Source organism: Falco peregrinus, chromosome 4, assembly GCF_023634155.1.
Source record: "Falco peregrinus isolate bFalPer1 chromosome 4, bFalPer1.pri, whole genome shotgun sequence".
In the NCBI taxonomy this organism is placed as follows: domain Eukaryota; kingdom Metazoa; phylum Chordata; class Aves; order Falconiformes; family Falconidae; genus Falco; species Falco peregrinus.
Genome location: NC_073724.1, coordinates 89,411,997 through 89,426,435, shown reverse-complemented (window position 1 = coordinate 89,426,435; position 14,439 = coordinate 89,411,997). Strand labels below are relative to the sequence as shown.

At 39.7% G+C, this 14,439-nt stretch overlaps 1 protein-coding gene across 4 annotated transcripts in view; it reads left to right on the top strand.

Moving 5' to 3' along the window:
• Window positions 1-14,439, top strand: part of ENOX1 (ecto-NOX disulfide-thiol exchanger 1) — a 369,755-nt gene that overhangs the window by 68,099 nt on the left and 287,217 nt on the right. For all 4 annotated transcript variants that reach the window (XM_055803033.1, XM_055803035.1, XM_055803032.1 and 1 more), the window contains exon 2: window positions 7,224-7,297. The gene's annotated coding sequence lies outside the window, so the exon portion shown is untranslated. The remainder of the gene's footprint in view (window positions 1-7,223; window positions 7,298-14,439) is intronic.

Here is a 14,439-nt window from a genome sequence, read left to right as displayed (position 1 = left end):
ACTAATTCTGCCGCTATCCTGTCTGCTAATAATCCATATCTTGATAAGCTATTCCTCATTATTTCTGACTTTTTAGAGGATGACATCTTGGTGCCTATTCTCCACTTTCAGGAGGCATGACTGACTGCTTAGAAAGGCTTCCTAGACTCCTCTCAAGTTGTTTGATCCTTCTCCACTTCACAGCTCCAGCTTCCATATTTGCTTCTGAGACAAGAGGGGGTGTTCACCTTTCTTTTTTGTAATGATAAAAATAATGTGAGCAAACAGCTTTCAATTGCAGCTGGCCCCCATTACGATAGGTGTCCATTTCAAGGAGGACATGATGGTCCTCTTGTTTCTTCTATGGATATTTTTGACTCACCTGCCATTTCTGAGACTGGATGTTACTGGTAGCTAGTTCTGAATGATTCCTCCTTTTATGCAGGAATGAGATGTCATAATCTTCAGATATCGTGGTGCTAAATGTTATTTAAGGACCTTCCAGGACAACTGAATGTCATGGGCATGCTGAACTTACCCATGTTGTCCTCATAGGTCTTACTTGTGAAAAAATAATGATCTATATTCAACTTACTGGAACCCCTTTTTACATACCTTATGATTATTTGAGCAGGGTTTTCCCAACAGTTGTGACTGTAGTTAAGAAAAGGAAGGGTTGGAGATTTATTGCATCTATTGCGTTCAGCTACTTACCTAGTCTTTCACTGGTATGAAATAGTGCAGCTTAGTGCTTCTGCCTTTCTTTTAAAAAAGAGGAGGAAAAAAAAAAAAGTATGTATTTCCTTATGGAGTTTCTGTTCCAACCTGTAGACTGTAATGGTGGCAGCACATTTCTGCATATCTCAGACCCTTGTAGAGATGTGGCAAGGTAGCTTAGATTCCACATTGTCAAACCAAAAGCAGTGGCTGTGTTGTGTGCTGCTTCTCCTTGTGTCAGGGCAAATGAGGACCTTTTCCCTTTAGAAGTGCCTGCCACAGTAAAGTTGCTCAATACTTTGTACTTTCACAGAAATATTTCAGGTTGAGAGTCTTTGCACCTTGGATGCTACTTTGGAGACAGGCTTTAGAGCAGTGAGCCCTTTCTTGCATTTTCCCACAGGTCAGGGAAGACAGCATTTTCAGCCATTAGAAATTAGCTTTCTTTGAGTAGAAAAAGTTCTACATTCTTATAAACCTCCTAGTTTTTCTTTTTTCAACAAGGATCATAGGTTTGTGCTAGCTAGCCAAGAAGCTAATCAAAGAAAGGATTTCACTTTCTCATCTGCTTCACTGTCCCAGAACCATTTGCTGTTATTGATCACACTGCTGTCCAGTACAAGTACTTTGTAACAGCAATGGGTGAATACCCTCGCTGCAATGGGTGGCAGGAATCTGGTAGCAGGTAAGGATGTGGAACTGGGTGGACTGGCTGTGCTTCTCACCTATTTTGTTAAAGCGGTGTGCCTCGACTCAAACACTGATGTCCCTGATGCAAAAAACCCCAAAGTAAGAGGTTAAAAAAAATGTTTTATTGCATTATCATGTAGCTCACTCCATTGCACACAGTGTGACTGTAATTTTGTCAATGATGGTGTGCAAGTTAATATCTTTTTTGAAGGTGTTTTATTAGACTGTAACTGAAATCGGTACAAAAGGCTCTTTTTTCCCCCCCCTGAAATCTATTAGATGTTGCATCTTAAGGGAGCTGTAAGAATATTGACTCCCAATAATAATAATTTCCTCCCTATTTCATGGAAAAGTTAGAATGTTTTATTTTACTTATGATAAATAGTATAATTTCATACAGGTTCAGGAGATAAGACAGGAGGTGTAAGATGAAGCTTCCTTAATTTGCCTTTATTAACTACATCAGCTGTGAATCTGTTGTCCTCAATGTACAGTCAAAAGAGGAGACATTTTTCTGTACTTGGAGCTTTATGTTATAAAGAGCAATTTTAAACTAGGGATGGTAATGATGGAACCTGAAAGAGTTACTTTGAGAAATGAGGTATAATAAAGGCAGGCTTATCATGTTCATTTATTGCCAGATTTCAGTCTTTGACTGAATGCAAAGCCAGAGGACCCACCATCTTGCAAATCTGAATTAAAAAAAAAAAAAAAAGTAAAAATGAGGACAGCCTGCTTTGTTAAATACTGTTAACTGGCATCTAAAAGTAATACAGTGTTAAAAATATCACCCCTTAATTGTCAGTGATATAAATCCTATTCTAGAAAAATGTTATAAACACTCTTTCTAATGTATATTTATTTGTGGAGAAATAAAAATGTTTTCCACAGTACCTGGCACATCTTGAATATTCAGTGTAACAGAATGGAAGGGGTTTTACAAGTTAATGCCTTTAAAATGAGGTCATAGTACATTTCTGACATGGTATTTCAACCTGGACGCTTTATTTTACAGTTTAGTTGATTCTAAGTGCAGAAACTGCAGTCCCGTGATGCAGAGATTTGAGAACCCTGCACTAAGTGCTGCCCAACTCTAGTCATTTTGCCTTAAGACACTGAGCAAAACTTGCACCTAGTTTTGACAATAACAGCAATTACTTGTGTAGTCACATGAAACTTATAATGGATGATATAAAGAGTTGAAACTGTTTGTCTGTTAGACTATTACATCAGGGATTCTTCTCTTAGCATAACATAATGAACCACCCAAGAAAGAGTTAGAGAGTATTGTGATTTTTTTTCCCGTTTTGTGGTCCCAGCATGAGAGTTCCTTTGATTTGCTATGAAAACTTGGATTCTGTAGAATGGGATGGACACCTCCAGCTGGAGAGTTGTAGAACTAATAAGGAGCATGTAAAAGAACTGGCAAACTGCACCCTGGACCTTATCCATTACAGGCTCCAGAGGAATGTGGCTGAAGGGAAGGTGAAGAGGCCAGCCAATTTCTGTATCCATAGCCTGTGGATTACTGGGGGTCCTGAAGGTATAAGAAGGTTGTCGAAAATTATGAACTATCAAGTATCAGTTTTATGTTAGTACACATGATGGTCTGAGGACTTTATTTCAAAGGATGAGTAGCACCTCTACTGAAAAACAGAGTGCAGAAGCAGTGATATAATCCATCTCAGACACAAGGCATCACTAGCGGTACCTAGGCTCCTCTGGCAGATGTTTTCAGGGGAAAAAAGGTCTTGAAAGGGAGATAATGATGGTACATCACAGTCCTCTCTCTTTCACACCTGCCCAGCCTAGTAAAGGCAAGATCCAGAAACTCTGTACCTTCTAGTTTCTGATGCACTTAGTATGCTGTGTTCTTTTCCTTGGTTTTTTTTTGTTGGTTGGGTTTTTTTTCCCAAGAAAAAAAGAGTTCTATTTGTTTTTCCATAAATTCATAAAGGCTGATTGTGCATTTCAGCTTCTTAGAAAAACACTGAAAATGTGTTTTTATGATTTTCTTTAAAGTAAGTTGGTGAAAAGAACTTTAAGTTGTCAGAGGGAAAAAAAGCTCTAGAAAATGTTCGTTTTTTTCATCGAAAATCATTTTAGCTCATAAGCCATTCTTTCCCTATCTTGATGAAAAGAAAACGATCAGATCTCTAGATCAATAATGTTGAAAACAGCAATAGCAGTGATCATCCTGGATGTATGTTGTTTTCTGATGTGCTGTCATATCTGAGCAGTTCCTCATGCTGTAAATATCAGCCTGACTTAACACCCAGGCTTCAACCTCCCATCAAACAATGGCAAAAAAAAAAAAAAATGGGGCTGTTTAAATGCAGCAAGGCTTGGAAACAACAAATTTTTTTTTAAATGCCAGTGTGTCAAAACATTGAAGGAAAATATTGAAGTGTACCAGTGTGCTTCCAGTTTGTCTCTTGCTGAATGCTTTTTCTATTGAATAATTACATCATCTAGGGTCTAAAGCAGTGGTTCATTGTACGTAATACATTTCTGTCATGCCACAAGGCATTAAAAAAAAAGAGATTGAAATTATCTGGAGGAAACCAAATCACTTTATTTCGAAGACAAATTGGATTGATCTGTCTTACCATTCTCCATAGATTTCATAAGCACATTACTTGTTGAAGTGGTATCAGACATTTTATATATTATAGCAATTTGCATACGTTCATTAAGCTGTGCTTTGTAAAGCTTTCTGACAGGGGCATTTGATGAATCCTTCGTGAACTGCATTGTTTCCTTACGCGGAGCAATCTGTTAAATCATGCCTTTGTCCTTCAGTTTGTCAGAATCAGCAAATGAAGCAGATGTTAATAACTGTGGGAGGGTTTGGGGTTTTTTTCGGTGTTTGCAGAATATGGGATAACTGTGAAGGGCATGATGCGTTTGTGAAGGCGACAGCTGGTGTTATTAAAGAGAGAAAGTGTATTACAAATAAAAACTTTCCCTGGTATCTTTTAGCAACTCTGTGAGTTTTTTTGGAACCATCTGATGGGTGGTCATTTCTAAAATAAACACTGCTAATGTTATGCGCAGCAAATCGTGTGCTCATACTTACATACAATTGGTCTTATCTTTGGCTGCAAACTTTCTGTTGCAGAACTATCTCAGCCATGCAGTAATTCATAATGTTTCTCTATAAATATGTCATAAGAATTTCTCAGGTCAACAATCCCTTGAGACATGTCTTTGAGCGATATCATTTCATGCGTTATCACATTAGTAGAACTTTACACCCGGTTAGTGTTTTGAAGGTTACCTTTATGACACAAGTTTCGCTGGACCTGACAGTTCAGTTCCTGGAATATACAACCTGTTGTGAAGGTCATTTGACTGATGTTACAGCCAGGGAACAGCGTTCATTTAGGTGGTTAATGTGCTTCAACTGATGGGTGGTGACTCCTGTCAAGGTGTGGTAACATGAGTGTTCGTAGTCAATGGTAGAGGCCTTGCAAGTGAAGAGAAAACGGGCAGCCATAGAAGCAGATAAGAGATAAGAGGGATAAGTCAGAGGGGAAAGCGTAGCCTAGGGAATGCCTCAAGAGGGGCAGCAGAGATGGAGGTGCTGATCTCTCTCTCTGGTGACCAGTGACAGGTCACAAGTAAATGGAATGAAGCTCCATCAGGGAACGTTCAGATTGGACGTTAGGAAAAGGTTCTTCACTGAGAGGTGGTTGATCGCTGGAACAGGCTCCCCAGGGAAGTGGTCACAGCACCAAGCCTGTCAGAGTTCAAGGAGCATCTGGATGACACTCTTAGTCTTATGGTTTGCTTTTAGGTAGTCCTGCGAGGAGCAAGGGAGTTGGACTTGATAACCCTTATGGGCCCCTTCCAACTCAAGGTGTTCTATGAGCTTATGATTCCATGTGGAAAAGGTGTTACAAGGCTAACTGATGAAGAAGGACGTGGAGGAAAAATGGAGCGTGTAACTATGTAAAAAAAAGGGTAAACTATGGCCGCCCTCAGATCTTGCAGATTTTTATTGATATTACCTAGTAAATAACTCCTACTCCTTTTAGAGATGATATTTGGCTGATTTTCACATTAACTTTAATGGCATTCTCTTTGTGATTTCTCTACACCTTATTGTGGAAATCTCTTTTGCAGAATTGAGTAGGAGATGTAACGGGCAGAGATGTAGTGGTGTTACTCGCGCCTCTGTGATGGAATCTGAGCTTCTGAGTCTGGCTTGTCTGTGGTTGATATCAACAGCAGGAATGGCAACATAGTGCATAGCATAAATAATCCTAGAAGTTGTCGTTTTTGTAGAGATTCCCTGAAAATACGTAGAGAAGACCAGTGAGGAATTTCTGTAGTTGTTCTTACACATGAAAGTCGGCAACAGTTACAAATCAACAAACTGTTGCTTTTGTAAGAATTGATATAATCTTTCATGCAGTTGCTAGATAAAAATTTATACTGCTTCTGTTTCTCAGAGTGAGCCTTATCTTTCTGTCTGGTTATCCTGCAAAAAATGAGCAGTGACATAATTATCCATGCTGATATTTACATTTTGTCTCTCTGCTTGAAAATTACCAGCTCACAGAAGGGAACAGAGGGAGTCTAGGAGTCCTTTGGTCGGCTGAGCCTTGGGAGAAGAAAATGCCTGCTCTTCAGCTGGAGCACATAGGTGCTCCCAGCCAGGTCACCACTGATGCATAGTGGATATAGGCTGTTCTACCACCGATTTGTCTTAACTCTGCTGGGGTGATTAACTTTGCCTACACTGGGAATCATGTGGTGCATACTAGTAGTGCAGCTGCAGGCAAAAGCTGAGGCAAAATTATTGGGAAAGGAAAGAGGCAAAACTTTTTCTAGTGTGGAATCTTAATTATTACTTTTTTTTAAGAGCTGTGGCTGTGTGGCTGCACCCTGTGAAATGGTGTTTCCTGCTGCAGATTTCAAAGATGCTAGTGGTGACTCAGAAATACTCAATATAGCATGTACTCATGATGGTGAAGCTGATGTGGTCATCTCAGAAGTCATTGTCCGGAACAAAGATCGGACCAAGTGCATTTGGACATGAACAATTTTTTCCTCTCCCCCCCCCCCCCCCCCCCCCCCCCCTTGTGTCTGTACTCAGTCTGCCAAGCCTGTTTCTTTCTCCCAATGCATCCTCCTCCCCTTTTCTACTTTCTGAAGCATGTTAGACTTATGAAATGCATTACATTCAGGGTCACTGTGTGAGAATCATCAGCAAAATTTAGAGATTCTGGGACTAATTGTGATTAGGTGTTACACAAATGCTTAAAAAAAGGTATGTCTAGAATTTCATACTTGTAGCAGAACTGCGCATGTTCAGCATTTCTAGACAATAAAGAGGTAATGCCCATAATGATATCCTTGATTTTTCATGTGGTTTTCCTATTCATGCCACTGTCTTGCTGTGAACTAAAGGCAGAATATTGCTTAAATGTACATAGGGATCTTGTGGTTTCCTAAATAATTTGTATTTTCTGATATGCCACTAGCAGTTTTGCATATTCAGTATGTTGGTTTTGTTCTTTCATTACAAATAGTTGTAGCAAAACTGCTATTTGAAAATTAGATGTGTTCTCAGAATTTTCTACTATTTTTGATCTTGTATGTAGAAGTTGTCCGAGAATCTATGCAATATCATGTATCTTAAATTTCATACCATATAAATTATCATAACATCATTGTTATCACCCACAACATTTCTCAGGTGATGCACAACTTCAGAAGGACTAGCTCATAAACTCTGAAGAGTAATTTTACACAATATTTTTTTTCTTTTATATGCTTAATACATATACTTTTAGTGACATTAAAAATACGTATTACCTGTTTTTCAGATCTTGGATTGTGAACTTGAAGCAATTCTTGGTTATATGCTTCTTGAGACTTGGAGAACATCTGCAATAAATAGGTATGTGCAATGGATATATGTATGTTTTGTGTTAGATGATTTGGAGTGTGTGTGAGATTTGTTGACAGACTAATGCTGAACTTCTTAAAGCCCTTGATAAATCTCAGCTGCCATGAATGGAACAGTGTGATGATCTTTGCAGGCTGAATTTTCAATAGTCCATGTTGAATTTGTATGGCAGAAATTGGGAAGGGTATGATGCTCAATTACTCGGAGAGAAATTTGTAGCCAAACTGACAAATTTACCTTCAGACTGAATGAAAAGGTGAATCTTCACAAGCAAGTGAGAAGTTTTGAAGGTAAAATCAGTGAGCTGGAAGAAGTAGCTCTACTTTTGATCCACCCATACTTGAGGCTGTGCTTTAACTGGTTTTTAGTTTGTGTTTCCTTGGATTTCTTTGCAACTGCTAAATGTAGTAAAAGTACGAATGTGACTACTGGGAAAAAAATGGCCATAAAAGTCAAAATCTTGGGTATATTGAAGTTCCTGGAAATTTTCTCAAGTATTTCAGTGAAGCTAGTATCTCAGTTGGAACATTTACAGAAAGTATTCAGGCAATTTCAGAAATACATTCCTGCATATAATGAAGTAATTTTTAGGTGATTTCTTTTTTACAAGTCAGGTCATACTTGATGGTGCTTGAAACTCTGTTGAGCTCCTAGCAATGGAGAAGAAACAAGAGAAGATTTAAAAGGTTTTATTCTTTCTAAAGAGTTTATAGATCTAGACAATTTTTTGAGCTTGGGCTCTGAGGAGGAAAAGGTTTCTTTAATACATGAATGTAACAATTGAACTTACCTTGCTCTGTATGAGAAACTTTGAAGAGATTTATAATAGGGGAGAAGTTGAATTCTTCTTATGAGTAAAATCCAGGACCACTTTTTGGTGTAGAGGACCCTTTCACAAAAACGTTTTTTTGCAGTAAGTAGCTTGTTCTGTAAGAATCAGAATGCAAAATATTTTCATAGTGTGCTTCACCTATAGGTCCCAAGCTGTTTGGCAAAAGCTGAAGAACCATTGTCTCCATTTTATGTATGGGGTCAGATAGCTGCCTAGATCACTTAATGTATGATGGTCCCACTGCTGGGTCTCCTGGATTTTCAGACCTATGTCCAGCCCTGTCAGAAGATCCTCTGTCTAATGGTGCTTTCAGAGTGCGTGCAAAAGATCTCAGCAGTGTTTCTGATGATTACATTTCGTTAATAGTTCTCATATCTATTGATGTGTCTTTACTTCTTTTCATCTTTTCCCTCTTTGTGATGCATTTTTTTTAGTCTCAGTTGTTGTGCTTTGTTTTCTGCTTTGCTCCTTTATTTTGCTTATCCATGCTTTTTGCTTTCTCCTCCTCTTTCTAATTCATTTGCAGTCTCTGGAGATTGGCAGCAGTGGGATCTTACACAAGGAGGAGCTTCAGGAAAAAAAATCATAGCAGAATAAGCTTCCCTTTTACTGCCTCTCTAGAGATCTTGCTGTAAAAGGCAACTCGCTGTCATTCCTGTACTTTTTTTTTTTTTTGCAGCCAGCTCTGTTGGGTGCCCCCTTTGTGCCCTGCAAACATCTGTGTTGCAGCTTATGTCTGAACACAACTGGAGAATTAATGTGTGAACCTGCTTCTTATTTTGAGCAGGAAGCTGCTGCTATTAGTAGGGCACATGGCCTTGGTTCACCTGCAACTGCTAGTCCCCGTGTGGGAGCGAACCAGCCGTCTGTCCTCTCCCCACCTGCCACCCTTGCCCTTGTCTGTGGGGTAGCACTTTTCCTTGTTTTCCTCAAGACACTGCCCAATGCCTGTAAGTCGGCAGCATTCATTTTGTCCCCAAATTTTTCCCAACATGTCATGTAGAAAGGAAGAAAGGAGTAAGCACTGTAAAATTTTTATGGCATAGCTTACTTTCCATTGCTCCTGGAAACTTCTCCCTGCATGCACACAGTTATGCAGGCGCCACCCAGTAGCACCACCCTTCTGTGTAAGGAAGAAATCTTCAAGCCCTGAAGTATTCAGGCTCAAAGGATGCCAGAGCAGAAGAGGAAGCCCCAATCCCCAGTCTGTGGACAGGATTCCAGGAAAAAGTGACAGTGGTTCTGTGCTGGTTTTGGACACAGCACAAGACAGCTCGCTGAGCATAAATTGTGAACTTAACCTCAAACAGACTTAAGCAACTTTTTACTTTAAAAGAAAAGAAAAAGGGCAAAGAAAAAGAAGCAGCAGCACTGCCATGCTTGCAAAAGCGCTATCCTACTTGAGTGTGCTCAGCAATGTTTGTAAAGTGTAGGTGATGAACTGCAGTCTTTGTGGCATATGTGTGTCTCTGAGAGAAAAATGAAATCTATTCTGTCAGTTTGGTTTTGGCTTATGCTTGAAGAGTTGTTGTGACGAGCCCGGAAGGTGTGGAAACTTTTGTTAAAGATCAGGTGAAATAGCAGAGAATGACTGTAACTCTGGGGGGAGGAAGCTGGAGGATTTGAGGTCAGTCTAAATTGGCAGCCATCAGCTGGGAGCAAAGCACAGCTGATTTAGTAAGAGCATGCACCAACTGAACAACTTCCCTCAGATGTTTGGGTTGGAAGGACTCAGAAATAGCAAATCTTGCTGGCTGACCTTAGCTGGAATAGCTACTGGGCAACCTTGTTTTCCTTCCCTTTCAGTAAATGAATCCCTTTTGGCAGAAGGGTATGTGAGTTTCAGAGCTTTCCAATCCAGCTTAGAAAAAGTTGTCCCCTTTCTTTTCAAAACTGACCATCAAGGCAGTCCCTGTGCACCTCAGACCTCTGTGTGTGTGCGCGTGTCCTGCACAGGCAATGGTCTCCCTTGTTCATTCATGTATGCACTTGTTAGGGAGGGACGAGTTGGGCTGGCTGATTGTATGACTGCCACCGCTAAACAGGAAATTTTTTAAAGAAAAAAGATCTGGTCCTCTTTAAACATTGGCGGACAGATATCTGTCTTCCATCTGTGGCAGCCTATGCCAGACAGCCGAAGAAATACAAAGTTTGTGTTCTGAAACCTCGGAGAAATAACTGGCATGGTCCAACTTAATTATTTTAAACTACATGCAAATCTGAAACATTAAACACAGAAAGTAACGTTAAATTGTGAGAAGCAGACAGAAGCCGGGAAGTTCAGCTGGAAGGGTTGTGCCTTCTCTGTCCATAGGGCAAAGTTGCTGCACAGGGCACGGAGCCCTTCGGCACTGCTTCACCGGCTTCACGGGCACTGCTGTCCATTAACAGCAGGCAGCAGTCACCCACCGGCGGGAGAGTCCCCTGACCATCCCCTGCAGCTGGGTCACCCAAGGTATTGCATGGCCTGACATAGCAGGCAGGAAGGTGGCTGGTGGCCTTACAGGTATCTGTGGCTCACAAGACCCCTCCGGAGGCGCAAGGTGGCTGTTTTTCCTCCCATTACAACCAGAAAGGTTGTACATGGCAGCAGATGGTGCTGGGTTTGAATGGCTGTTTCCTCAAACAGCTCCTTGCTGGAGTACTTGAGCAAGGCAGCTCTGTTCAGAGGAGAGGGGAACGTGGTTGAAACAGTGGGCTCTAATCACTGTGTTTGCTCCTTGGGGCCATGGCCTGCAGGGAAGAGAGTTGGAGCAGCCTTGAGGCTGCTCCAGCAAAAAGCTGGGGTTTTAAGAGCCCTCACAGCCAGCCCTGAGCCAGAAGTTACGTACAGATGCTTCGTCTGTTCTTGTTCTTACTTGAGGCTTTATCCAAAAAAGACTGTTTTGCTCTGGGTGAACTTTGGAGCAGCCCCATGGAGCAAATGGGAAATAAAGCAGGAGTGTGCATCAGCCAGTGTCTACTGGGCAGTAGCAATTTGGTTTGGTTAGACAAGGTGTCAGGTTTTAGCAGTTCCCTGTTCATTTTTAATTTGCTTTACCATACAGGCACCGCACCGTATTTAGTATTGTGCATCTTTGCTGTGTGTCCCTCCTATTTATCAAAGTTATGCAAAGAAGTTTTGCGTTAAAACTATTTCCCTTTTCTGAATTGGCTTGGTGTTGTGACCGTTTGTCTCCTTTTGCAGTGCTAGCAAACGTGTTTACAATAGGTGACTACAAGGTACACTTTGGTACCTGGGAACCTGGGAGCAGTGTCTTCTGACTCACTGGAGCAGTTGTGGATGAGTCATGCTGCTAAATGTACCATACATTCCCAAGTAACACATGGTGTTATTAATTGAGGATATCAGTAATGTGCTGCGCAACTGTCAGAAATTAAAGCACTGGTAAGGAACTTTGAAACAGTTGTGTTTAAGATTGGTTAGTTTGTAACACCAGTAATTCTGAACACAAATTTAATTCCAAATGCAAGAAAACAAAGGCAGTCTTCTGCTTAAATGGCTTAATGGCTTTGAGTATTTAAGAATTCGTCAGTCCCCTTATGATACGACTGTGGTTTTTCCACCTTACAGTACTTCCCTAGTTGGCTGTCACCTGCAAGATTACTTTCTGTACACCTCCTGAACCTCCATTGCAGAGTTGCTGCCTGTCACTACACGCCATGTGTGCATGGGGTGAGGATGGTAAATGTCTGAGTGGGTTTTTTAATATGAACTTTCAAGTAACCAATGCCAACAGTGAAGAAGTAGATACAATTTGCTGTTGATTGTTATGCTTCTTTACTGTGTTTGCTTGAGGAAAACATTTCCAAACTGGAGAGGCAGGTGCACACTCATGTGGTGCTTTCTGTACAGATGCCAATCACACCTTCTCCCTCCCATCCCTGTGCATCGTGGCGATGTGCATTGCTATTCACTGTGCAATGACTGGATCTGTAATCCTACCCGTACATGGAGTGTGTGGTAGCCAAATGTAGCAACACAGGAATGAAGTATCATTATTTTGTCAAGACAAGATACCCAGCATAGAGTATCATAAATTGATCCCAAGAGGACAGACCTAGAATATAAACTGTAGTGCTTTGAATATATGCATGTTATAATTGTATTAAACACTTTGCAGCAATTTGTATTGTATTACAGCTGACAAAGTATTTTACCTCCTAGTAACTAACTAGTGTAAATAGTGTTGATATTTTTTCTTTTCCATATTTATAATTACATTAATTGCTTTGCCTATTAATAAGAGCTAAGTGTCAGAGCCCAAGCTGTAGCTGCCAGTAATCCAAAAGCAACTTGTTTGCATATTCAAAATACAAGTAATTGCCCTTTTTGCAAATGCATATCTTCACAGTTTAAATTTTACTTAGAAAAGCCCACTGTGTTACCTAAATATTGTCACGTTCGATATCAAATCTAGTGCTAATAAAATGTCTTTCGGAAATGAAGAGAAACTTTGTGCTAAGTGTTCAGAAGATATTCAATGAGAAATAAATGAATAGCTCAAGTTAGCTAGGAGTTGTGACTTATTTCCAGAAAATGATAAGCTTTGAAAAAGATTTTTCCTGACTTTGAAAATAGTGTTTTTCAGAAGCCACAGCTGGAATATCCACATACAGTGCAATTTTTGGTTTTGCAGTGGGATTTAATTGGGCTAACAGAGTGTCACAAAGAAGGATTGGTAGATTGACTAAATTTTTCAAACGGCAACTTTTTTCTTTTTAAGTTTCCAAAGAGAAGTTTCCTTTCTGCATTGTTATCTTATGAACTTTAACATTTTTATTCTTAGACACAAAGCAAATTGAGATTTCAGCATAAAACTGGCTAAAACTTCAGTTAAAGAAAGCCTCCTTTTCAGATTGTTTGTTTGTTTGTTTTTAAATTTTTGTTTTCTCTGTAATTATAATGCTTTATTTCTGTTGAACTCCTTGCTGGAGACCGGCATTTAATGCAGCTGATGGTTTGAAAATTTGCAAAGTGCTGGTATTTGTGAGGGCTGCAAGAGTGAAAAGTCAGTTGCAACTTAATATTGCAGACGTATGCTGAACTATCCAGGGAAGAGCAAAGGTTGATTAAATTCACAAAATAAGGTGATTTGTAGTTTTCTAAATATGTCACTCAACCTAAAATTAACTCAATAATTTACCAGTCACACAGATGCTAATGAATTCTGACAATCTCCATCGACCTGCTGCGATGAACTTCACTTTGACCTAATATTATTTCTTCTTTATTTTTGCTAAAAAGTAAGAGTGATTGTAGCATTTATCACATGCAAAGCAGAAGTATTTGGGGATTTTATTATTTTTTAATACCTGCAGCTCCAGGGTGCTAGTGAATTAATTGCATTTAATTAGTAAGGGTATAAAAGAGGTGCTGCTTTTTTTGTGAGTGTATCTCCTAAAGTTTAGTCCCCCAGAGATTTCACATGTAATAGTGATAAAACTGACTGCTTCTAAGTCAGCATCAATGATGTTATTTAAGAAATAAAGTTGAGGATATCTTTTCATGCAAAATGTGACAAAATTATAAAGCTTTAAGACATTAAGATAGTACTGTAAATATGATTTATTATTATTTCTAAAGTTAGAATCACCTTGGAATGGCATTTTTAATTGTGTGCTACCAGTAGCTAGAAGAAATATGTAAAAAATTTGTAAGTTAGCCAAAATCCTAAATGGGTTTATCTACTTTCCTGCTAAATACAGAAGTATATTATTTAAATAATAATATGGTTATCCTGCATTTGTACTTGATTTATGGGAAAATCTCCAAAAGGCTGCTCTGGATTATGAAATGGTATCTCTCTTTCCATTTCCAAGGTTTTTTTTTCCCAAAGCTTTACAGAAACCCAGATGAAAATCAACATTGATCCATAAAACAGACATCACTGTAGCATTGACATGGGTAGGGCATGACAACTGAAAAGATTTCTGGCCTACGGTTATTTCTGTTGGGGAAATGGAGATAGGTACACACACACACGCACATATATATCTGTAATATTTAAAGCTGCTGGGCAATGGCAGGCTGGTTGCAGACAGCTGCATGTTCAGGCTTTTTGGCTAGAATGGTTAAGTGGCTATGTAAGTGTACAAGTCAGGTCTCAGCATGCCCAAAAGGGAGAAGACTGCTGTGCCTCAGGTTCCCATGAAAAGTTTTGCCAGAGCTGGGTTTGAAGCTGCAGCACTCTCATTATGAGATATGGTGCTGGGTAGGAGATGGGCTTGATAGAACCCATTTTACTGGATTTCATTCAGTGGCTGCTGCCCACAGAGAAACATAAAAAGTTAAAAAAAA